Here is a 25,269-nt window from a genome sequence, read left to right as displayed (position 1 = left end):
TGTTCCTTCTGGCCCTTGACTGAGAAGTTTCAAATTCTATACTACCTTAATTTTCTCATCTTTTCTTTGGTACCACCCTCCAGCTTTACTTTCCAAATATTTTGTGTGAGAAGCTCTTTGGGACCAACTTCATTGGGGGTTTCCAGAATGTGCATGGAGAATGCCCTGTCCTGATTTATTGCTGCCTCCATATTCTTCTACAGGTTAACAATACTGATAGCTGCACAATCTTGACTACCAGAGACATTCTCCTGGGCATCACTTCTCGGTAACACCATCTAATTTCCAGTGTTGAGACACATGTCTCTGCATCAGCTAGTCATGCCATATCTATTGCATCATGTACTCTATGGCCACCAAGTGTGCATTGTCTGTGGTTGACCTTCTATGAATTTGTTCAACATACTCAAGTGTTTTCTTGTGTACGCTCTTGCAATCTTCCCGTATCTTTGTGCTGTACACCAGAGTTCTAGATTGCTGGCTTGAGAAGCCGTTCAGTTGCTTTACAGTTTGTCTTCTCTTTCAGTAATGTCTTACTTTAGTATTATACTCTTCATTTCACTTGTCTTTTGCGAGCAGAAAGGAGACAAAGCCAACAAAATAGTATTCTCTAAGATCCTTCCAGCATTATTGTTGTAACATAGCAGAGTTGTAGGGAAAATAATCATATGGCATTGTAGTTTAGAACCAATTTTCTCTCAACTGATCTCCCCTCCATGGAGCTCATATGTGTAGTGGTGTAGTGTAAAATGCATGCGTAGATATTTTATGCCTGCATTTTATGCCATGCCACATTTTCCATCATTGATATGGCAGAAATGGGGCATGGAATGTTTTGTACTTTTCTGTCTCCCCCTTTCTCCTGCCATACAAATGCTCTTGCATAGTCACCAGCATGATATTTTTATGCTGGCTTAAAAGCTGTTGTTTCCTACAGAATCTGCCTGATTTTTAGACCAGCATTGTAAACGCTGCCTACCATGCATGCATATCACACAGCATTTAATCAATTTGCCCTATGCAGTACAAAAGGGAGGTGTAAAGACATTGGGCCTCATTACGAGTCCGGCGGTAACCGTGCCGGAAAAACTGGCAGGCTACCGCCAGACCCATATTACCATTCCGCCTCCGTGATTCCCGGAATCACCGGGGCATTACGACCCCGAGGACCCAGGAATCCCAGAGGCGGAATTCTGTAAGTCCCCATTCCCTTGGAGTCCTATAGGACTCCATGGGGATGGGGACAATGGAAACACTGGTTCCGTCTATGACAGAGCCTGTGTTTCCTTTTGCTCCTGAAGGCGGGTGGCGTTACTCCTGCCAGGTCAGACCTGGCGGGAGTGACATCTCCCGCCTGCAGTACTCTGAATCAGCCGATCCGGAAAGAACGGTGGCAGCGTTTTTACCGCCACCGTTCTTTCCGGACCGGCAGGGTCCTAATGAGGCCCACTATCACCTGCAGTTTACACCTCCCTTTTGCACTCCACAGTGCAAATGACAAAACTGTGTGTCAGAGACCTGTTTGCATGTATGTGCAAATGTAGACAATCCCCTTGGCGCAATTTATGGAAACTTGCAAAATGAACCCCTACATGTTTTTCAGAGGAGGGTCAATTTGTTTTCTGCATTTATTTTTCTGAACTCTAGCCAGAAAGACAAAGAACAACTTCATAGAACTATGGTGTGTTGGAAGCAGCCGTTTCTCAATGGTGCGGTTTGACGCTGGATGTGAGTTCTTACCTTCCTAGGTCCTTTCCTTTAACTTGCTTGTTTGAGCTCCTGGAGCTGCTGGCGGTGCAGCTTTCACACGCACAGCATTTCCATTGTTCTTTTGAGTGGAGTGAAGTCAGGAGCTCTTCTGAAAACATTTTGGGTTAAGTCGGCTCCGTGCTGCCACTGTGGGCAACAGCCGGAGCTTTCCTGTTTATTCTCCATGCCAGAAGCATGTTGATTGTTCCAGCATGTGCCCCTGCTGTGGCTTTGGTTCTTTCCTGCAACCTGAACGATGGTTAGCGTTGGGTAAGGCTTACTGCTTAGCGCTTTGTATTTAGTGGCTTTAGAGACTTCTGAAAGAGTAGTGAGTAAGTTGCAGAAACACTTATGCATTTTGCAGGAGGCAAGAGGCTGGGGATTATAGCTGTATCTGCTCTACCTTTGGCACCGCCAGCATTTTCTACGATGTTGAATCAGGTGGGGGCATAGTATTGGATTGGTTGGTGCTTGCTTAGACCCGAGTCGTTTTTGCAATTTCAATAACAAACAAAAAAAAAAGAGAAACATGCAGGTTACTTGAGCGTATGCTACCAATAAGTTGCCCAAAACAGCTTCTGATGTTTCCTCATGGTCAAAATCCCCGATCTTAGGAATAGGAAATAAAGCAGCATAACATACGCATGTCCCTATAAAGCCCAGTGTACCCATTGAATGCCCAGCCTCTCATGGGAACAGAAGTCGACTAACTGAAGTTCTGGCATTAAGTGCCCGAAGGAGACGACAAGTTCAGGACAAGATGGTCCAATCACTCAACATTGCTGATAATGATGTCTTCTCAGGTTCAACCTGGTATCCAATTACTACCCGCCGAGTTTCGGAAGGAGGTAACATCTACTCATGTGAATCGCTCATGCGTTCCTGGTGAAGTATCATCAAGAAACGGAGTTGGCAGTCCTGGGGACTTGGTTCCTGCCTTTATTCTCACATTGCAATCCCAGACTAAAAAGATGGAGGATGTTATCTCTGAAGCATTGGGGCTTCCACATTGGCTAAGAAGGGGGTGGATGATAATCCATTTGGCTCAGGGAGATGGCAGCCTATTAAGGAACTTATCATTTGAGATCTTAATGCTTGTACACATGTAGCTGAATTTCCTTCCTGGGTGGAGTCATTGGATACCAGGGTTCCTTTGGTACAGACACCAAGTACAGATAAATCTTGTCAAATGGATCAGACTCATGAAAAGGTGAACCTGTCTTGCCAAGCGGTTCAGATGAAATCGCTGATGTTGAAATGTTTATCAGGGACACTATGGACATTGGGATACGACAAGCAGAACAGGCCAGGCCGGCCCCTGACAGAACCTTGCCGTGGTGCTTCTTCATCTTCTGCAAAGCTTGTTAAAGCAAGGACCACAATTAATACTACATCGGACTTGTTATCCTTAAAGGATATTCGTATATGAAAATCTCACATGCCAAAGATTGTTGATCCGATCTTAAGGAGGTTTATTATGGACCCTCTGAATATTATACTCACCAATGTTGAGAGGCCCACGGAATTGGAATCAAGAGAATTGCTTAAAAACAAAATATTGGCCTGATTACAGCAAAGAGTGGGACAAAGTTGTATTAGAACTCAGGACATGAGCGTCTTTCGAAGAATGCAAGTGAATAACTGGTGTACAATCGACAATACAGACTGCATTGTTATATGATGTGGTCAAAGAAATGTACCATCGTTCCTGAATCAATGTAAAAACCTGTAGTCTATGTCACCCCATACTAAGTTGAGAATAATTTTGGATTGATTTTTATGATATTTGTAGGAATAATGGATCCTCTGTTTTTTATTAGATACTTATGTTGTCTTATTTAATATATGTTTTGTCTATTTATATATTTGTGAGCTCACTGAGGCCCATGTTCATGTTGTGCTTATATAAGAAATAACTAAACTAAAGCCAAATTCTTGAGGATATACCATTATCCCAAAATATATTCAAGTAGTCCCAACTCTATTTCCTCTATCACGATGCCATAGATAATTTTACTTCACTGAAGGGTGATGGCCGGAAGGTTTTGAATGCATTTAAATGGCTTGCAAGCATGGTCCAGTCTGGTCACATCTCTTCTACATGAAACCACAAGCAACCCAGGCATGATTCAGCCTCATTGGGCATCATCAGTGAAGTGTAGCTCGAATCTCTGGGCACAGCTCTGGAGCCATTTTGGAGAATACCTGTCCCACTCAGGGTGACTCTTGCATCGCTGACCCTTTTGGCGTGGATTAAGCCTAATTTGCAAGTAGTCTTTCCCCTTCTGTAATGGTATGGGTGTCTGAAAACAGTGAGTGGAAGGGTTGCTCCGAGCTGAGATTTATTCAAAACCCACCATTGATCACTCTTAAGGTTTACATTTGTCACCATCAGTGGGATGAGTATGTGCCTAAAACCCAAGCTACATCACGCTGATGATAACCCTTTAGGTCAAGTCATAGGAGTGGTAGCTTGGAGCTTCACTTATCTTCCTAGAATCGAGTGTAGTATTTCTCTCTATCTCTGGCCTGCCTTGTACTGGGTTGAGTACTAGCTGAAGCCCCTTCCTCCAGGTAGGTCTCACTTTAATGGACATTGCAGCAGACAGAGTGGCTCACAGTGGTTCTTGGCCTGAAGAATGGCACCTCTTGATGTTTGATCTCATCTTTTCATGAGGGGTAGGTTTCCATTTTAAGATGCCAGATATACTAGATATCGTGAAGGGTGCCAGTGAATGGTTAATACAGGGTTGATTGGGTCTTCTTGAGGCCAGCTGAAAACCCTTTGTCTGACTTATCCAAAATAGGCCCTGAAAGATGGTGGGGCTCTTTTTCTTTTTCAGATAAAGCACTGGTAAGAAGGTCCTTGAAGAATTATCAGAAGATCATGACAGAATATGTTTTCCTCTTTCTCACCACTGCCAATGTTGGCTATTGTAACATTAATCAACTTAATATGTTAGATCAGTCTAGTGCCCCTGAAATTACCAATTGCCTTACATAGAGCCCCATTACAAGTACTGTGAAGAAGAAGATGACCAGGAGTATGCCGATCACTCTGGAGAACCAAAATGAATGGTCTAACCCCCACAGCATTTGATTGGTTTAAGGAAATACAAAACATCAGAGGGAAACCAATATGGGGAGATCCATCCTCCAACAAGTAAGCCTGGGCGACGCTGACCAAGCGAACAGGGGACCGCAGCAGGAGACACCGTGCACCGAGGCAAATCTGAGTGCATAAGGTAGTCCAAAGAATGGAGCTACTTTGCTCACTGCCTAAACAAATCTCCAAGTGCCCCTAAGTTCAGCAATCCACTGGAAAGCAAAACCCAATCCTAGGAAGGGAGCAGAGAACCCAAACGCAAAGCAACCTGCGTGGACACCGCCAACCGCAGAAAACGCCCGAACGCTGCCATAGCCTCAGAGAGACGCACCAGTGCTCGGAAGATGGAAACCAAAGAAACAGGTATGTGGGCAGACCTAGAGGAGCTGGTGGTCCGTGATGAAGCAGGGAACAGCGGCAGAACACGAGTTAAGAGGGTTTGGGACCTGCACCCATATGTCAGCCAAAATATAAGATAGTCTGGTACCTAGAGACATTACAGAAAGGAGCACATGCCTGGCTGGAGAGTAAACCAGGCTATTGCAGCAGCGCATTTTGTGTCTGGGACCCGTACCCATATGAAAGCCAGAGAACAATAGGGTCTGGGACCCTGAGAGAAACAGAGGCAGTACAAAAGAAGGTGTTATCTTGGCAGGGGAGTAAACCAAGTTATGACAACCATGCATTGTGAGTCTGGGGCCCGCACCCACATGAGAGCCTGAAAATAAGAGGGTCTGGAACCCTGAAAGCAAAAGAGACAGATCAGAAGAAAATCTGTGCTTGGCAGGAGAGCACACCATGCTGGCATAACAAAGCATTGTGAGTCTGGGGCTTGCAACCATATGAGAATCTAAGAATACAGTGAAGTTCATTCAAGAAGGCACGGGGTATGGGACCCAAGGAGTTAAGAGAAGGAAAGGAAACTACACGAGGAGACAAACTCCTAAAGTAGAACCAGAAAGAATCCAGGGGAAAGGAGCAAACCCCTAATCATTGTAGTAATACCCGGTGATACATTTCCTTTGTTGTTTTTTTCACCTGAGCCACTGGGAACTTTTTTTGTTGGCAAGAACTGTCATCACTTTAAGTTGGGAAGTAACCACCTTGCACATTAGATTTAGGCTATTAGTGTTAAAGTCAGAAGTAGGGTTTTGGGACACAACTGTGACTATTTGTTTGACATCCTGATGTTTTCCTTCGATTTCTTTGAGGCAGGGAAACCCTTCTTAGCTTTAGGGACAGAGAGGCCATTTTCCCACCCCTTTTCATGGTTAATAAAATGTTATAACCAAAATCATGGCACTTTTGTGTCCGAGTCTTACTTCTGCACCCTTACACTAGATTTAAGTATTTTAAAATAGATGTTGAGGATATTTTCTGTGTTATTTATTTACCAAGTGGATCAGTGTGGGATGTCAGTTTTTATGGTGTTGCTGAATAAAATATTTGTTTCACAGCTTAACAATGGGGAATTACTCATATTTGGGGTGGAACCAAGTCAAGTTTGCATATGGCTGAAAAACAATTAATTTTTTAAATTTATTTATTTCATTTGTTGATAGAGCCCACAGCTGGAAGTATCACAGCGCTAGGTTACATTGGTTGGAAAAAGACAGTTGAAGTAGAACAGTTGCTGGGTTACATTACACATCGGTAAGAAGAAGACAGTTGAAACTAGAACAGTTGTTGGGTTACATCATTAGTATGGTTGCAGCAGTAATGGTAAGTAGGATACAGTTAGGTGTATTTGTTGAACAGAAAGGTTTTTAGTTTTTTTACGGAAGATCAGGCAAGAGGGCTCGTCTTTGAAAGATGGAGGGAGAGCATTCCAAAGAATGGGAGCAATAAATGTGAAGCTGGCTCCCCCACTCTTTGTCTGGTGAATCTGGACGTCGTAAGGAAGGAGGAAGATGAGGATCTCAGGCTGCAGGGATTGTATTTTTGGAGATGCACGCAGTGAGGTAACTGAGTGCAGTATTGTGGATGCAGCAGTGGGTGATTGAGAGGATTTTAAACTCAATACATGTCTCACTAGAGAGATGTGGTCAGATCTGTTTCGGCCCCAGACAGCTCAAAGGGTTTTATTTTGGATCAATTGTAATTTAGTTACATTTTTGGTGGAAGTTCCAGGGAGTATGGCGTTTCAATAATCCAATTTACTGCTGATAATGCACTTCGCCAGAGTAAGGCAGCTGTTCAGGATAGGAATTTTCTGGAGTGGTTAAGTTTAGTGGAGTAGGCAGCAGAGGAGGCAACAGTCTTTACGTGTTTGGACATGGTGAGTTCAGAGTCTTGGTGGACTCACAGGGTTTTGAAAATGGTTTGTGGGGTTGCCAAGAATAAGCAGGAATGTCATTTGGGGGTCACCAGGGTTTGCACTGCGACCGCTGTGGTCTCCCTTGCTACCCCTGTGGTCTTGCTTGCAACCCCTTTTAAACGGAAGCTCCTTGGCTGTGGCCAGCGCCATGTGACGCTTTGTTTCTGGAGTGGTTGGCTTTCTTGTTCAGGCCTCTAAAAAACAGGGGATTCCACAAGCATAACACTTTGAGAAATTACCCTGAATAAGGATTTTTCTGGAATTCTATACATTCATTTCTAGCCTCATTAAAGGTTTATTTCAGGCACACTTCAGGGAGCAAGTCACAGATTTAGTCCGTTCCCAAACACCTCAAAATTCACAATGCAGACAACAACTTCCAAAAAGCCTTTAGAGTAGAATAGGGATCCATTTTGGACAATGGGCCTCATTATGAGACCGGCGGTAGCCGTGCTGGTCAAACCGGCATGACTGCCGCCGGTATCAGTTTTTTGCCGGCACCCGCGAATGGGCAATTACCGGGACATTACAGCCCTGCCGGACCCGGTAATTGCCCATTCGCAGGTGCCGGGAATGGGGAGGTTGGATGCACCGGCACCATTCGTGAATGGTGCCGGTGCATCCTACATGCTCTGTTCGTGGGTGCCGGTATGCCCGCCAGGTCAGACCTGGCAGGCTGGAAGGCACCCGCGAGCAGAACTCATAGTTTGCCTGTCCGGTAACAACGGTACCGCAAACTTACCGGTACCATTGTTACCGGACCAGCAAACTTATAATGAGGCCCAATGTATTTTGCATTTCACAAGTTGCAGTTCTAGCATGTTTTTTCTCCCTTTGTCTCTGTTACAATCATCACAAGAGATTGTATCTCAGTGTCGTCGGTCACTTGACAAAATCCTTGTGCCTAAAAGCTTGTGTACAGTGTAGAAATGTTTGACCATAGCACATCAAGTGGCCCTTGATTTCATTGTGCCACAACTAATGCTTTGTTGTAATGTGTCTATCTTTCCTATCTCCCTGGCATGCTGTTCAGGATGTTTGTTTGCATGTATGAGGTGACGAGTGCCCAGACTATGGGATGCCATGTAAGTGCGCTGCTTTCACTGCACTACTCTAAATTCTTTAATACACATTTATGAACCCTCCCAATAGTATGTTTTTTTCCGCCTCTGAAGCCTGAAAAGTAGATCCACGCAGGCTTGACACGTGGACAAATTTGCACCAGACCTGCAGATGAACTGGCCTGCTGTTAAATCTCAGTTACCAGTTTAATGGTATCCACTACAGAGTGTAATTTACTTTCTTACTTTGAGAACATTCAGACATGTAATTGCACATTTTACTATAGTCAATAAGATAGCTATAGCTGGTAAGATACGTCAGTGGGTTGAGCGCTTGCTGCTGCCATGTGTGTGTGATCTGCAGGTTGCAGGTTCTAATCCCTGCAAGACCTACTCAGCCTTCCATCCTTCGGAGGTTGATAAATGAGTACCAACACAGGTTGCGTGATATTGTATGCATAGTTGTTCTATATAAAGTGCTCACGGGTAAGTGCTATATGATAACTTATCGTTTGGCCTTGGACGTCTGCTTGCATTCACAGTCATTTGGTTATATGGCCTAACACACACATACTAACGATACATCTGGTGATCTATTCTTGTATGAAATGTATATCACATTACAGTGATATCGTAACCATATTTTTCATAGTGTACTTAGGAACCATGCTATGTGATGCCACTTCCTGTTTTGTCAAGGCGTGCAGGGTCAAGTTCCATTGCTTCTCGTGATTTCACTTCGGGGTGAGTTCAAGGGTTGTGTGATTTCACCTCCGCTACACCTGGCATTTTGGCAAAATAACGTCCCTGAGAATAAGGCTTGTACAAAGATTTATTCAAAACCTTCCACATATCACCAGCTGTCATTCCTCGGTTTTGCAAAGACCATTTAGTATATTCTCTGAGTACTCCTTTACACATGTGTAGGTGGAAACAAAAGATAGCTGCATTTGCAATGAAACATTTTCGGCTGTACGCCTCCTGAATTAGTGATTTTGGCGGGGGGCTGAATACGCCTGTGGTGTGTATCAATTGAGAGATGCAGGCTTACATACTTGATGTAGAATAGTAAGATACTTGCCAGATGTTGGTGCCTTCAAGTGTTTTTAAGATCTCTCTCTCCACATCACCCGATGTCACTTCCTCCAGCTTCAAGTGTAAACATGTAGAAGGCCTCCTTTTAAAAAAAAATATCTGTGCTCATGAGGTTCCCTTCAAATTCAGTGGTTGGATGAGTTTTCAATTCAATTCTGAACAGATTTGATTAGGTTGAAACTCTAAGGTATTTCAATTTAGAAAATGCACGTCCCATTAACTTTGATATATTTCCTGTAACATTAATCTGCTCTCATCTCACAAATCCCCTAACGCCTCAATGATTTTGTTCCTTCAGGGTATTCGTTTGTATACAGACAGGAATGCTTGTAGAGCCCCACATAGGTCCAAGAGTAATATGGAAATCAATATATTGTATGTCACAGCAAGGGATTGAATTATCCATTTAACCTTTAAAAGAAATGCATATGTTTGTCAGATCCATGACACTTACAACATTTGCTGCATTTTATATAGCACAGACCTTTCTTTGGGGCATTGAAGCACAGTACACTCAAGGTTAACTATGAGGCATGGAGAGAAGAGAAATAACCCATCTGATCCGTCAAATATATTAGGGAATACCCCAATGCGAAAATAGGAAGTTCTTAAGATCTGTTAGAAAACACTTCAAAGATGGTGCCAAGCAACGTTTTTCTGGCAAAGAATTCCAGAACCACGGAATGTTAACTGAGAAGGATTGATTTGCAGTGTCTGAGATCAGCACTTTTGGGATGTTCATATGCAAAACATCTTCTCTCCTTCTTGCGGTGGAACCTCAGTCAAGCTGAACAGCTGAATGGTGGTTGGGGCGATTATGCAGGACAATAGCTGATGGTCAATACAACCTGTTTTGAAGGAAATGTGAGGATCCAGGGGTAGCCAGAATATTTTGTTGACGACAGAAATATGGTCACATTTCCTTCTTCCACCATCATTCCAGCAGCATTACGTTTAATTCCCAGAGAGTGCAGGACCCAGTTAGTGGCTCCCCTAATGTCGGTATTTCCTCTGTTGATATGTGGCACCAAAAGTGTTAATATTCTGAAAAGACCGGGAGGAACAAATGATTTCAAATGATTTAATATCAAGCCACAAATCAAGTGATTTTGCTGCCCAAATCAGGGTTAGTGAAAACCCTTCTGCTTTCAACAAGCTTTCAACAAAGTCATGGAATGGACCAACTCCTCCTTATTATGAGGGAGTCAAACAATGTAATTTCAGTCTTAGTTTAATTTAAATTAAGGTTAACTGAAACAATCCAACCCCTAATTTCAGGGAGACATTTCCATTATTTGCTTCACCTCATCAGCGGCATAATGTAAAGTTGAGTATAGTCTGGAAACTATGATTGCTGAAATCATGTTGTCGAATTAGATCCCTCAAAGTGAGATAAAACGGGTTGGGGATAGCTCAGGGGAAACACGCTTGTCTTGAAAGGTTAAAATCCTGTTCCCTCGCTAAGAGACTGGTCTCCGGCATTAGGCGCATTATAAAAGATTAATTATTTAATTAAATAATGGATCCTTAGGGAACACCACAAAAACAGGTCAGGAGAAAGAGCAAACTGATCCTACACGTGTAGCCAGTAGAGGAGCAGATCCTGTATAATACTTAAACGCCTAATCCCATATGGACAGCCAGGATGGAACAAAGAGCCTCATGGCTGACCATATCAAATACTGCCACTAGCTTAAGCAACATTAAGAGGCAGACATCACTATACATTTTCCTTAAAGAACATTTGTATTAGAATTGTCAATAATACCATTACAAACAAAACATGCAACCAGAAATAGTAGCAACAGCACATACACATTGGATACTCAGTACAGTAGACTGAAGCCCCACCGATCAGCACCTGAAATGTCGAACTTCAGTGACATAAGGACCATATAAGGGCAAGGGTACACAGCAGTGGTCTCTAGGCAAAGCCAGATTCAGGAGTTCATTTTAGTATGCACATAAGAGGTGAATACAAATCAGTAGCCCTTCTGCCTAAATCCATACACAATGAATCCAATATATATAGCCTCTTGGGCATTTCACCAGACCAGATCCCTAAACCAGATGCCAAATGCAGGGGCCACCACACCCATCCAGTTTATCGCAATTTGACACTTGACATGCAGCAATGCCAGTCCTAAAAATCTTCTTAGGAAACACAATGGTACCACCCAACAAACATACTTGATCAGATAGAACAGCAGCTTTAATAATTATACATAGTTCAAAAGTGACCACAAACCAGAATTGGGATATTTCAGGGCATGACCAGGCTAAGTGCATAACACCGGCATTGGCTTGCCCACAAATCCTGGTTCATGCCACATCTGTGATAGTCAAGCTCTTTTCCCAGTTCAATTATGCTAAATTACAGATATCCCTGTCAGGCATCACCAACATATGTATCTTATACATAATGGAAAGTGTATTCTTAGAAGTAATGGCCGCAAATAAATATGATATCAGTGGATGCTCGACCGGACTCTTAGGACAAGTTAGATCACTCTTGTCAACTCACCTCACACTCTGTAGTACATTAGCATCTGCTAGTTGAATTCCCCACATTCCTTGGTAGTGATAAACCTCACCTCACGAAGCAGGCAAACCATGTTTATCAGCCCGATTCTGGGTAATTCATTGCATACGGCCCCATCAAAGCAGCCCTCCATGCACCAGATCCTGTCTATGTAGATGCTAAGGTTGGAGGGGGCTCTGACACATTGTGGGAAATTATTTGTGGAACTCAGTGTCTGCAGTCTGCATTGTATTGTTGGGAATTACAGGTGTGTGCTGTGTCCCCTGGATTGCCACTGTTAGTTTCACTGGTTTTACAATCACCCATTCAATCACTCCATACTAACATGTTTCAATGTCCCGGACATTGAAACCGCCTTTCTCCAAAGGAAGAGTTAGAGTGCTCCAGGCGGAGACCATACAAGGGACATTATCAAATATGTGTATTGGCTTGGGAAGCACCACCATTTAGATTAGGGATATTCTACCCATTGTCTATAAAGATAATATTATCCACCTATTGACCCCAGGTTAAAGATTGCCTTGCTGCACTATGTAGTTTCTTTGCAAAAACGAGCCATATTCCCAAGTAGTGCAATGGTCTCTAAGGCACCATTAAAATCATCCCCACTGCTCACCAAATTGTCTAGTGTTCAGAGTTAAAGGAAGCAATGCAGATTATGACCAGTTACTTTTTAGGCTAGAATTATCAACAGAATTATTCAGTGTCAATTATTGGCCCTATGGTATTATTGGCAGGCTCTAGCAGATTAGCACCAAAGACTGATGTTATGATCTTTTGCATATAGAGATGAACACCTCTTTTTCTGTATTGCTCTCTCAGGAAGCAGGCCAGTGGCTCCACTGCAAGGAGAAACAAAAGTATGGAAAGGGGGGCACCCCTGCCTTTTATCTCATTCGAGCGTGAACGGAGCAGATGCACAACATTTGGCCTGAACCTATGCCTTAGGCTGAGCAGAAAGAAAAGAAGTTTAGTGAAGAATAAATACATCTCACCAACTCCCTGTCATTGCATGGACCGCAGGGACACCCAAGACACCCCCAAGCAGGACGCCAAATTCCCAATCCACCCATAGCAGAATCCCCCACCATACACACATAAAAGGTCACCCCGGAGCCAGAGTTTGGAGGGCACTAGTGCAGAGTTGGAGGTGGGCCCAGTGGACAGAGCCAGCCTTACACCAAAGCGTACCACAAAAGAACATCGCGAAATCCCGTTCCTTTGAAACCCTGTGAGATCTCGTAATTGCATGTGATCAGAAAATCTCAGGCGCCATTTTGTCAGGCAACGGTATATAAGCCACGCCCATCCTTGGACATGTGCTTAGTGTCCTGAAAAGCAATGATGCACCACTAAGGTGTTCCAGTTCCCTACAAGCCTTCACTCTCCTCAACCTGTTCCGTACTTAGGAATAAACATACTGTTTATGCCTGGATCTTTGTTCCTCCACATCGGTCAAGCAGAGATCCTCTGGAACTGCATCATTCCTACGCTTGAACTCGACCTGTAAGTGCCATCACAAGGTAAATTAAGGACTCATTGACAATTAGAGCAAGAAGAATCAAGAGGTGAATCAAAGCCTCTCAGGCAATTGGAACAAGCCATATTGACATCAGAGTTTACAAGAAGAAACATACATTGACAGCTACACATAGATATTTTTCAAGGTGCCACAAGAAGTCAACACTAGCAGGACTGCGTTGTTGGATCCAGTGAAGCAACAGGTCCTAGTCAGCTTCCAGGCTACCTCCAACTCTCACTCAGGTACTAATAGTAAAGCAGGGTTGATGGAGGGAGTTTGAGGAGGGGAGCTGCTTGCCAGATCACTTATGCCCCTTGTTTCGCCCTGCAGAGAGACACAAACTGGGCTGCTGGTAACAGGGTGGGAGGCGAAGACCAACATAACCCCATTCCTCCAGCACAGATCCCTTTTGTGCCTTTTTTCTGATCATTTGGGATATGTGTGGGAGTGGTGGGTACATACACAGCTTCCAGGCAGATCCGTAGCTCAGGTGAGAATTACTATTTAAGGTTGTTTACAAGATTGACCATTCGAATGAGCTTAACGCTTTTTCCATATCAGGAAACATGCCAGTGGCCTGGATAGAAGGGTCCATTTTTAAATAACAGTGAAAACGTGCCTCGTTTGTGTTGCGTGGGCCTATCTCCGACAAGTACAACTTGTCAGGCAACACCAGCTGGTCCATTAAGGGTTTTCACCTTCCAGCTAATTCTTTGGACAAAATTGTATTATCTTAGTAATGATAACGGACGGTGCAGATGGTCCTTTCCTTACCAAGTTTGGGAGAACTATGATCACATCTGATAATAGGTAGAAGAATCCCAGCATCTAGGGCCTTACCATTAAACACCAACCACCAAGGGAGCTACCATGTTCGGATAATTGATAGTCCTGGTAGTGCTCAACTGCAAACCATCAGGGCCCAGCACATTACCACTTGTCAGCTCACCTATAACCTCAGAGACTTCAGCAGCCGTAATAGGTGCATTCCACGCCATGTTGGTCATCAATCCTGTCCAGTAACTGCAGAGGTTACCTCAAGGGCCTTTGAGTCTCCCTCCAGTGATGTAAGTGTACCTCCAAGCTGCTTCAATACACCTGCTTCTTTAGCTATGCACACCCTTCTCACATAGGTTTGGTAGGTTTGCCAAAATGCACCCATGTTGTCCACAAACCCCTGCTTAGACTCTAGAACCTCTGCATTACTATATACAATTCTGCTGTTAATGCTAAAATCTGTGAGATCATCAGCCTTGAATCTGAATCTGCAGCCAAAAAGGGGAGTTATCGTGCCATAAGCGTAACAAGCAAAGAGGAATGATCCGAAATAGTTCTAGCGGGTATATAGCATGATTCAATCATGCTAATTGTGTCTGCGACAGCGCCAGCCATCATTTGATGATGGCGAGTTATGTGCATTGTAGTAGTAAGTGTCATCTCTAGCCTTGCAATTCAGGTGACGCCACATCTCAGCCAACACACATTCCTTGCAAAGGCTGAGAAGGGATCAAGCCATGGCGCCTAGAGCTTTGGGCCTAGATGTTAACCTATTCAAGTCCAGGTCTGTGATTGTGCTGTATTCGCACCCATAATTATGCAGTGGTCCATGAATGGTTGAAGTTTATCCAACGCTGTACCAAATAGGGCAGATGTATCAACATTGGGCTTGTATACATTCACCAACATTACATTTGTGCCTAGTATTTCCCCCCCTCCCTCACTAGCAGATATCTCACTTCAAGCTCAGTTGTGGTCTGCCTGCATAGAAAATGCAGTTTGTGGTGGATCATTATCATACCACTCTTAGTTGCGGTGTATAAAAAAAAATACCAACTGCAATTGCCCCAGTGCAGGCCAAACATGCTATGAACAACCTTCGACAGGTGCAACTCCTGCAATAAAGCAATAGCTACAGAATGCCTTTTGAGATAGGATAAGACTTTTCAGTTACTGCAGCCATTAGTATTGCCGGAACTCAGCCTTGTAGAATGTCAAGGCAACACAACAGCATTTGAAACATTTCCATGCTCCCCAAAACATTTCAGCACTCCACCGCAATAATGACATGCCGGTAACAAGATCTAATTCACATACAGTAATCACACCCCCCTCCCTAGTTGGTGTAGCCTCAACTTCACTGCGTCATCCTCATACACAAAACCCAAGACAGAAAAGAGACATAAATTCCAGCCAGAATCCCACAGGTGTGTGCTCGTAGTTCGGGGAGGGTTCTAGCAGACCGCGCCTCCAGTGCAGCCTGTAAGAATGATTCTCCACACACAGGCTGAACGTATTTGCTGTCTTTATTTCAGCTTTGTAAGCGCAGACCCCCAGCACTGCCTTCCTTCATGCAAGGACGGCAACAAATGGAAACAGAACATAGTTCAATTCACAACACTCCATACAAGTTCCTGACTACATCACATAGCATTACCTATCTACATTCTAATCACTATTCATCATTCCATACATATTTCTAACTACATAATACAATACCTAATAACTAATATTTACACAAGCTACATTATAACACATCTCCCTCCCTTATTCAATTCATCACGGCAACCATCCGTACAGGATCTGAACATAACACAACCCCTTTCCCTCTTAATCAAGCCTTTCCTAATCCTCACCCAATCACCAGACTCAACCCTATGCTCGTTTTTACCTCACCGCCTGTTTTCTCTCATCACATACACCTCTTTCTTCTTCACCAAACTCTTTCTTAACTCCTCGACCACACAATCAGAATCACCTCCTCTGCCCATCCACAGCGGGCTCACTTCGGAATATGCCTTGCGACCCTTCATAAGCTCAAATGGTGACACACTGTTGCGGAATGTGGAGACATCCTTAGGGCGTATAATCTTTCCTGAACAGCAACTTTCCTGTCCACCCCACACGCACCTGCCATTCAAATAGCTTCCATAATGCATCTATTAATTCTTTCTACCATCCCATTATATTTGTGATGGTACAACGCTCACCGCTTGTGCTACATCCCACATCTATTCACATATTCTCTGAAACATCCACCCGTAAATTGCAAAGCATTGTCCGTTAAGATACTGCTGGGAATAATTTCTCTAGCAAAAACCTCCTGCAAGAATTTCACATTCCTCCTCTCTTAAAGTAATGCCCCTCCATCACAGGATCCTTGATACACTGTCGAATATTTTGTCATGTGCACTTTCACTCTCTCAGCTCACCAATATGTCATCCTGAAAGCAGAACTCCCATTTAATTCCACAAAACATCTTGTCCATAATCTTTTGGAAAACAGAAGACGCAGACACAAAGCCAAAGGCATTCTGCAAAATTGAAACACCCCTTCATGGGTAATAAATGCTGTCAGTTTTCTACAATTCTCCTCTAATTCCAAATGATGATAAACTGAGGTCATATCTTACTTTGAAAATACATTACCACAACCTATTACAGCAAGCATTTCTCCCATATTAGGCAAAGGGTGGCGATCTATAGGTACACACATATTCAATTCACATAAGTCCAAGCATAGTCATAAACTACCTGAAGGCTTTCTCTCAACGACTAATGGGGACATCTACTCAACACCTCCCGCTCTCTCAATGATCCCCATACGTAGCAACGCATGCAATTCCTTCTTCACACTCTCTCTCAGAGGCAAAGGCAACAGGAGTGCATCCCTTTTCAAGCACTATTTGATGCTGCATCCCATTTACCATTCCCACACATTTATTGAACAAATTCCTATATGAATCACCAAAGGATGTACCAATTTGCAACACTTGATCCGCTTTGTTAGGATCTAACCTTACATTTAGTTTTTAAAATCGTGCCAACCCAGTAGAGTCATACCCTTCTTGGTAATGTATACTTTCCCCTGTGCACACCTCCCTTTTAGTTCAAATGTTGCCTCAAAATAACCCAATGAATGGATTTTGTTCTGGTTATATCCTCCTGGGTTTATATCGGGATCTAGTAAATTGCGGACATCCCCTTGCATATCCTGTTCAAAAACAGCTCCAGACATCAACGATATCTTTGAGCCTGAATCTGCCATCATTTAAATGCTCTTCCCATTCACCCATACATCTGCATATGGATGCTCGCATTCATCACTGCTCGGATCCTGAATAACATTAACTGTAATGTGATCTACATTACAACTTTCCTCATCATCAGACGCTACTAGGCAATCCTCATTGTTGACCGCTAACACCCTCCTTTGGTTAAATTGATAATTCTTGCAGCAATTTGCAAAATGACAGAGCCTCTTGCATTTGACACACACAGTCTTTCTCCCTGGACATGCCAGCAAGGTAGCAAAATGCCCACTACTTGCACATCTGAAACATAAACATTCACAAACATCTTTCTTTTCTCCCTTCCACTTGTTACTCTTGACCTCTGTTCTCTCCTTCACTGTGAATTGTTATTTTCCCTTTCTCTTTTGCTTGGACTCTGCAATGATAAAAACTACAATGTTGCTTTTGATCCTCCTTTTCAGAAATCCACTCCACACAAGCCAGGGAATGTTCAAATATCTTTGTGATGTCTAAAACTTCTTCCAACGAGGGCTCGTCCTTCAACCACAATTCTTCCCTTATCTTATTACTGCTATAGTGTATCATGAACTGATCTCTAATGTGTTAATCAAATCCTTCCTTACACTTGCATGATAGGGCTTAATACTGCCACATATTCTTTGACACTTTCCCTTTGTTCTTGAACACAAATGCCAAAATTGTATCCCTCCAAAATTGTGCTCGTCTTGGGATTAAAATGGATATCTAGTTTCCTCAGGGCATTATCCAGATCGCTTGTGCTGTCGCCATCACCTTCCTTGGGGAGGGGCGGTAATGTGTCAGATATTCATTGTCCCTCATAGCCCAAGAAATGCATTAGCAAAAACACTTTCCGGTCCATTGAATATGAATTGCCACACACAGCTTTGATGTAATGGACCAAGCCCTTTCTGCACTGTTTCCATTGTTCTTTGGGTGGGCCGGGAAATGCCATGAAAACAGGCATCCCAGATAGCCCTGTCATAGCCATGTTTGTGCATGTGGGTGTTTAAGGTACTTTATAGAACCTCCCGTCAACATCTGTTTGGTTGGTGTCTTTATTTGATGCAGTTCACTTATTCTTGTTGGGTGACACACTGCTAAACCTCTGTGGATATCTACCCTTTTACATGTTATGGTAATTGCCCTGGGTGTGTAAATGAATACACTTGACAGCATTTGGTATTTGTCTCAATGTTCCTGCAGTTTCTGTTTGACATAATAGATGGTCATTTTGGTGTCTTGCATCACCAGGCTAAAGTTCGAGAAGGTGGATCTTGAATCATTGTGGTATTTCAGTTCACCCTTCTCACGTGCCTCTCTCAAAATCAGATATCAGTCCCTGTAGGTGGAAATGCAGGCAATGGCAGGACAAGGGGGCATACGCTGTGCTAAATGCATGCCAGGTGATTAATGGGTCTTTCACCTAAGAAATGATTAGATAGTGCTGGGTGTGCCAGGGTCATAGCTAAGTGCTATTTCAAGAATAGTTCCACTGATCTCTGTATGGCCTTCTCTGGAACACCCAGAATCCTGTTGTTGTTGCATCTAATCCTCTATTCTAAATCCTCATCCTTTGTCCTCACTGCAAGAAGATTCCTATTGATACTGCCCATTTTCAACTTGAGATTGTACACCACATCATCAGTATCTCCAATGCGCTTATAGCTATCTCCAGAGACTCTCCCACATAGTTGGGCAATCTTGTGCTGAGAAGCTTCCACTTTGATAATGAGATTGGCCATCTTCTGATCTAGCCACTGGAGCATACCTTGATTTACAGCATAAGTGCACCCACATCAATATCAGGCTGATACATTTCCACAGATATGTTATCTGACACTGTAAGCAGAGAATGCCTAGTCAAACTGGCAGATGGGGCATCACAACAGCAAAGCTGTCTATTTGGACTCACTTTACAGGCTTTGTGCAAGACTGTGACATTTCCAGCAAGGTGGCCTAACATCCTGGCATATAAAGCTTGGGTGCCACTCACCAGCAGTTGTGGCATGTTATCAGCAAGAGTGTCAGTGCTAGTGGCATAAGAGAGAATAGACAGAGAGGCCCCACTATTTTATCGAAAGAGCAATCTCAGCATAGAGCTCAGTAGACCACAGATCAAGCACTGCGCCTCAGTAGACAAGGTGCTTCTTGGGTTCAGGGAGGAAGTAGAGCTGATGAACTCTGAGGCCTCACTGTATGCCTCCTGCACCCCAATCTATTTGCAAAGGCCATGTTTCCTGCTGAGTCATCTCACTGGCATATCCACTGAATCAAGAGGCTCTACGTCCAGTCTTTGCTCAGCAACTACCTCACATCAGGAGCGTGCACCCGCAACAGGCCTGTCGTCGACCCAACAGAGCCCCAACTTTGCCACCAACGTTGACAACTCAGGCTCCACTTACAGACTTCTTGAGCACCCACGCTCTGATTGCCCGCCAGGCGCCACCATCCCCAATCAATGTAGCATAGTCTAATTTGGATGATTCTTAAGGATCTTAATGGTTGCACTGGAGCTCAATACCAAGGCAGCCGTCTTGGTCGCAGCCCACTAGCACACCCCATCACTGTACATTGTAAATGATCAATTCAACGCATTCAATAAAATCCTCACCAATGAATATAAAGAAGTTGGAATTATCTGAATGAGCAAACAGTTGCTTGGAAACAACGTTTTTTAAAATGTTACAAAAAAAAGGCAGGTTCGTAATTGGCAGATGATTACTCAGACCCCAGGAGTCCATGGAGTATTTCTTTAGGAGAGGAGTGATCAAGCCAGTCTTTTAACAATATAAAAGTATTTTGTGGCTAAGTGAAGCATTAACAAGTGTACATATGAGCAGAAACACACAATTATAGATGTACCTAAAGAGTTTGAAAGGAATAACATCACCTACATGCAAGGTTGATCGAGGGAGGGCAATGACGTGTTCCAGCTCATTTAGGGAGATGGGCCAAAGGACTCCCACAATAGAATCTTGTGATGTCTGCAAAGAGTGGTCATATTGTTTAGGCCTTTATTCTTAACACTCTGTGAATTATAGTAATCTTTTTGACAAAGTGGTTACTGATCTGAGCACATATCACACGAGAATACACAGGGTAGGCTTCAACAGAAGATTGAAACAGTCTTTGACAGAATTTAAATGTTTGGATTGATTCATGGCCATAAAGATCTGTTGCATTTGATTTGTGGATGTGTCAGCAGCACTCATAACAGGCAGCACAATGTTTCAGAAAAGCTATTTGTAATCTGGATTCACGCCATGTTTTTTCAAACAACTGAGCATGAATAAGGTGAATGCCAATGGCTTAATGTCATCTTGAAGCTTCTGTTAAATTGAACATGGGCAATATAATTGATGAATTGACCCAGAAAAGTATTAAACAAGTTGAATGCAACTTCTACCCCAGTGTTGGAATTCAATGGTAACTCTAGAGATAGCACAGCTTCCAGTACTCTGTTTATCAATTCTCACATGGCTCAATTGGCCAATATGGAAAAATTGAATGAAACAATAAAGAAAGAAATTATAGAATGATTGGACCAGTCAATAGTTTTTGTAGAAGAACAGTCAATAATGAAGAGCAGAGCAATGCTAAAATCCAGCTTATTACCCTTACAATCGTGGTTTAAAGACAATGCTGGTGACGATCAAATATTGTGAAAATGTGCTGCAATTTGCCAACGATTGACAAAAAAGACTTGAATCTTAGGGATATTAGAATCACCCAGATGAACATTGACTGAGATGTCCATGGCCATTGATGGGCCAAATCTGAGCAGTCATCCAGAAATGTTGGCCGGGTTCTGAGCAGACAGTAGATTAAGTGAAAAGCTATGTTCTGTTAAGCTGAGATCTAGGTGGGGAAAGGTATAGGTTCAAATGAGGTAAATGAGATGGAGGGGGGTTGTTTTCAAATAATTTTCACCCATTTACCGAAGAAGATAATACACATCTAGTACAAATTAATCAAATATTACAATAGAAGAAGGAACATGTCCCAGTTAAAAAATAAAAATAAAATCAAGATAGAGTAATTCAATGTCCATGATTTCTAGGGAATAATTTACAGTGTTTTGAGAATTCAGTAAAGTGGTATTCAAGAAGGACTTATGAGTGTGAACCAAATTAAACATTTAAACACGTCGAATAGAAACCAAATTACTTTGATATACCCTCTTTTTTGGAGTGCCCAACACTTCAGTGCTCAAGTATGCGAGATAAAAGCATCGAAAAGGGAGCAGCCAAATGAGAAGCAGAAGGGTTAAGAGTTTGGTCCCTGGGCTGGAGTAAATCCATAATATCTTTCATTAAAACTGGATCGACAGAATAAATGAGTCAGGGACCCTTAGCCCCATTAATGAGCTGAAACAAAGTTGCACTGTGTGAAAAGGGGTCCAGTGATGGAGACAGCATCTGGTGAGCATAAAACTTTGTTCTAATAAATGCCCTTATCCTGTGTACTCCTCCGGTATCATCTTAGATCTAATCTCCAATTGAATTTTATTGCTCAGTGTTATGAAAGGAGAGGTGGCAAAAGGGCTGGAACAAATAATTTTAGATTAAAAAGGGATAAATATTTCATAACACCCTGAACACGATTGACCAGTGTGTACTCCATGAGAGGACTGTCTAGCAAAGACAAGCGGGTAGCTTGTCATGCCCAAGGCCCTGCCATGGCCAAACAGGCTCAAAGAGGCTTTGGGCCCTATGAGTTTGGCGGTGTGGCCAAAACAGTGATAATGCAGTGGTATCAGACTTAACACTGCCTTACCGCTGCATTACCACAATGCCGAACTATGGGTTTGGAGGTAAGGTGGAGGAAAAACCTCCATCCAAATTATGAAGGTAATTTTTCCACCTTACAGCCAAAAAACATCACTTTCGGCTGAATTCCCGCTGGTCATAATTTGTCTGAAATCCCCATGGAGTCATATGGACTCTATAAATGCAGGCTAACACTGCCGTACCGCCACTTGTAATCTGGCGGTAATTCCGCCAGACCAAGTGGCGGTAATGGTAAATCTGTTTGGTTGTGTCTCAACGGATTTACTGCCGAAATACCACCAAACTTGTAATGAGGCCCTTTGTGTCAGCAAGCTCGTTAAGATGGAGTCAGACCAGCGTAACCCATCGAAATTGCCCACAATTTTAGTCCACAACTGCATACAGCGGATAAAGAGACTAGTTTTCATTCTGAAGAGAGCATTTGAATTTTCTATTTTTTTCACGCAAGTGCACGTCCTAGAACAGCCTAAATAAAGCCCTTAGTTAAGGATTGCAGATCATCTATTGTATTATCTATATACAAGGCAAAATGGTCATTTGTATTATGTTAATTTGGCCAATTAGTGTCAGTAGCAACCTGTTCCATTTCTGCATAAGTGCGACTATCAGTTAATTAATTCTGCTCAAATGTATTTTCCCTGTGTCTTCTAATTTTTCTAGGTTTAGCACTCACAAGAATCTAATCTGTTTTTAGTTAAACTTATAGCTCAACTTAAAGTTCATTACAAAATGTCAGTTTTTTCTTTGTTTCTCTATAAAATTTGCAGAATGCATAAATATTAGTAACTAGACTTGTTCTCGTTTTTAAAGGATGCAAGATGCATACAATTAGCCTTTTCACTGTTGAGCCTTAAGTAATTTCAGCAAGTACAATGGAAAGTTAATATCTCAAACATTGCATGGAAATAGAATGATATTGGTAGTGTCCTGTATCTTTTGGACAGGTGGCTTTACATAAAGATCGAATATGTATGGGAATAAGGTCTTGTTTCTCTTTCTATCGGATGTGTTTGTGAAAGGTCATTCACAGCTTTTCTTTTATGGGTATGCTCATATGGTGTCAGAAAACCGCCTATGATTTTGAGACAAAATGTTATATTTTACAGATCATTCCACAAGAAATTGCCTTTCGCCTATTCAAAGGCATTACATGTGTCAATATTGATCACAGATGCATTTTGACCTTCTGTTGATACCACATAAATAGGGCACAAATCCCTTATTGTCAAGGTGGATTACTTTTTCAGTAATCTTTTTCCTACTATGTAGTAATATTGTAATATTTTGCTAAACATTTTTGCACTCAGCAGAAATAGATAGGTCTTTAATGGTGTGCAGTTATAAGGTCGACTGCAAAAAGTCAAAAACAAAAATGTCGAAAAAGAAATGTCGAAAAAAAATCGAATGCGTTTTTTTTTATTTGTATGTTTTTTTGGGTTTAGCTATAAAAAATAAACGTGGGGGACCCCCCCACCCCCCATTACAAAAATGTTTTTTTTTAAAACATTCGAAATTTATTTTTCAACATTTTCTTTCGACTTTTTTTCTCAACATTTTCACTATAACCCGTCTTTAATATGTGCATTGTGCTGTTTTTTCCTGTCTTTAGGTTACCCAATTTCCCAAAGTCCCCTACCTTGTTCGTGAGGCCAAGGCATTACTCTCTGGGGTTAAACTAGTGGATTAAGGGCCCTGGGGCTATGGTGAGTATGTCTCTGCCTCTCTTAATGTCCTCCATCACTTGGAAGAGGACATGCAGCGCTCCTACAGACTCCCTCCTCAGGCAGGGAAGCCTAAGATAAACACAAAATACACACAGCTCCCTACTGTCCTGAACACAGCAAAGACCCCAATCCTGCTGCTAAAATTAGGGAGCTGACACTAAAGGAACAGGTAGAATTAAAGGTGGGAGGAAAACGATTCATGGATGTTTGCTATATACATTCCCTAAACAAAGAGAAGTTATTATTTTAGATAAAGAAAACTTGGAACGCTACCATGTCCGGTCCTTGCACGTGATACAACGTTGCCACTCAACTTTTCATCAGCAGATTGTTTACACACACACACGATTTGAAGTTTTTAATCCATTATTCCTCAACTGAAAGTTCAATCGTGAGGGATCAAAGTTACAATTCCAGCAACAAAAAACATTTCCCTTCCCCATTTAAATATTGCAGAGACATGCTGAGGGATTTCTTGCTTCTGACTCACATGCTTCAGGCACATGGAGATGGGAGCTTTCACAGGCACAGCTGGGAAGACAAATAGATGGGAAAACTGAGCACAGTGAGCCCTGGAGCATCAGCCAATCACAATGATCAGATACAGATGGAAACACTCACATAGAGTCCAACCTAGGTGGAAGTCGAAGAGCAGTAAAACACAAGGCACCCAAGCCAGCTAAGTGGTGGGAGTTGAAGGAGATGGCGGCATAGAGAAAAGCTGGAGCTAAGCGATTAGAAAATAACAGGTTGGAAGCCATTAGAAAGGAGCGAAGAATAGGGTCAGGGGGCTGGAGTGACAGCAGAGACTGTAGAGACCCGAGAGTGACGGAAGAGACTGTAGAGACCTGAGAGTAGAGCGAGACAAAGGGGTGATGGGTAGAGATTTAAGTGTACGGTCTTGGCAAGGGAAGGTATTGGGACAAAGAAGGTGGTAACATCATGTAGCGGAAGTGATATTGTCAGGTGACAGGAATGAGAGCGGCTCTTGAGAGACTCAAAAGGATGTACAAAGTTCAGAGGGAGAGTATACTGTGGAGAAGGAAGAAGTGGATGTAGTCACTTCAGGCCCTGAATGTTCCGAACAATCGGCACCAAGGGCAGGGGCTGGTCATAAAGTGGTGGAAGTGGTACTAGTGAATAGGAGAGCTGTCAAGGAAGAGGTGGGTATAACAACAGGTGGTAAAGGGTGTATTAAGGAAGTGGTGGTGGCAACATGCGATGGTGAAAGAGGTACACAGGAGGAAGAAGTGGTAACAACAAGAAGCAGATGTGGTTTAAATATAAAACTACAAAATGAAGTAGTTAGTC

Source organism: Ambystoma mexicanum, chromosome 5q, assembly GCF_040938575.1.
Source record: "Ambystoma mexicanum isolate Mex_15411 chromosome 5q, UKY_AmexF1_1, whole genome shotgun sequence".
NCBI lineage: Eukaryota > Metazoa > Chordata > Amphibia > Caudata > Ambystomatidae > Ambystoma > Ambystoma mexicanum.
The sequence above is the reverse complement of the archived record's forward strand: the minus strand, read 5'-3'. Positions refer to the sequence as shown.